The following is a 2,144-nucleotide window of genomic DNA, read 5'->3' on the forward strand; positions in this document are numbered from 1 at the left end:
TAGACGACAACATATACTCCAACCGGTAAAACTAAAAACTCATCGCGATATATAAACTTTGAACTAGTTTAATAATTTGAAACCGGTTATTGCTATATATACTATTTTGTTAATCCGATTTCGTAAATAACATTTAAAAATCAGATGCTATTTTAGCTTTTTCATAGCAATAATAATATAATATTATCCATTGAAACCATCAAATAACCAAAAGTGACATTTAAAAAACAGATGCTATTTTCTAAAAAAGGAAACGATTATTTTATAACGATAGTACAATTTGCATTGATTCCAAATCCTAAGATTTGATGTCGCTATAATTGTTCTTGCTTCTTAAGGTTAATAAAACAACCTTCTACTTTCAATCAAAGCCTCTTCAATAAGCTTGATTTACATTTTGTACCCAAACAATTTTCTTTTAAGCTTTTTTTTTCTTTTTCTTAACGGCAAATTATTACACCATTTTTTTAACTAAGCACCTAAATAGTGCTGAACATTTTGTGCCGATTGCTGATAAGCCTTTGCGGGCGTCCCCATCGAAACATAACTCCCACTTGACATCGGCACCAGAAAACCAATCCCAGCCGCAGTTGGCGGCCGATTCTCTCCGGCTTTCTCCAATGTCTGAACCTGATTCTTTAAAAACTTAACATAATGAATCGCTTCATCAAGCATGGAAGCCGTGTCCATCTTCGTACCACCCGGTACAAGTCTTTGAAGTATCCTAATCCTCTCACTAATCCTCTCTCTCCGGTGCCTGGCCGCCACACTCTGTGGGTCCTTCGATATCTTCACATTCCTCCGCTTTGGCGGCTTAACCGATTCTGGGTCAATGTGAATCGGTTGCATCGCTGCTATTCGGAATATCATTTCCCTCATCGCGGCCATCGAATGCCGCTTCTGCTCAACCTCACCCTCACCCTCACCCTCACCCTCACCACCTTTCCTCCACCTCGGACTTGACAAAAACTGCATCTCAGTTTCTGTTGGTGAGGTGAAGGAAATTGTGGTGGAAGGGTTGACTACGTTCAACCCTTCCACCGAATACAACATATTAGGGTTGGTGCAACTGATGCTGCCTTGATCTAAGAACTCGGTTGATGAGTTCATATCATCACCATAAACGTTACAGAAATCGGGGAGCTTGTCGAGTTGCATCAACATCATCATGTCTGTTTGGTCCTCGGAAATGGACCGAAGAAACTCAATGTCCATTGCGGTATATAAAGTGTTTCCTTTTATAGTAACCCTAGCCTATGGAAAAATGATAGATATGGTCTTAAAAAGTTATAAAATGGGCAGGGGAATGGAAGAGCGAGATAGACTGGAAGTTGTATCAGAATGTTGCAGAAATAGATAGATAGAGAGAGAATGAGTTTGATTTTGTTGTGAGAACATCTTATCAATTCAACAAGACTATATCTATTTATATATAACATGTTGATATTAGAGCATTATCAACCCGTTCCCTATCCCTATATTCATATATATTATATAATTACACTAAACAATATTATATTTATCTTTTCTATTTAATTAAATAATATTTTTTATAGATTTTTCATTACAGTTTTCTCTATCCACCCTATAATTTAAAAAAAAATCACTACATTTTCTCCAAATTTATAAAAAATCACTACCTTTTCTCTCTCCAACCTATAATTTACACTCACAACCCCACCATATAATTTACAAACCCTCTTTACATAATTTTAGGGGATGGGTTGGGAATGCTCTTATAAATATAAATATATAAAGAAATATATTTATACATATAATAGGAAAAATAGAAATTCTATTCCAATGTCACAAAGTTGGTGAGCTTATCCTTTTTGTTTTTTTATGGTTAATTTCTCGATAGTTCTCGATCCATTATATGTTCAGTTTGTATAACAAAATTATTTATGAATATCGTATACTAGAATCCATGCTATCATTGAGTGTTTGATTTGTTGGACAATGATGATTAACACTAATAATAGATATATATCAAAACATGAAATACATTAATTTGCTCACTGCAAGCTAATATAAAATAATATTAGTTGTATATCAATAATAATTATTGTATTGAAGTTATGTTTTATCAATAATAAGCTTGCTAATTGAAATCATATAGTTTTTTACGCGTGCTAATTACTTAA

General features: G+C 34.0%; 1 pseudogene; it reads right to left on the reverse strand.

Moving 5' to 3' along the window:
• Positions 1–336: 336 nt before the first annotated feature.
• Positions 337–1,215, reverse strand: LOC143583029 (transcription factor HEC1 pseudogene; annotated as a pseudogene).
• Positions 1,216–2,144: the final 929 nt, after the last annotated feature.

The sequence above is a fragment of the Bidens hawaiensis genome, unplaced genomic scaffold (assembly GCF_021521415.1).
Source record: "Bidens hawaiensis isolate Kalapana, Puna unplaced genomic scaffold, B.hawaiensis_p1.1 tig00032103_1, whole genome shotgun sequence".
NCBI lineage: Eukaryota > Viridiplantae > Streptophyta > Magnoliopsida > Asterales > Asteraceae > Bidens > Bidens hawaiensis.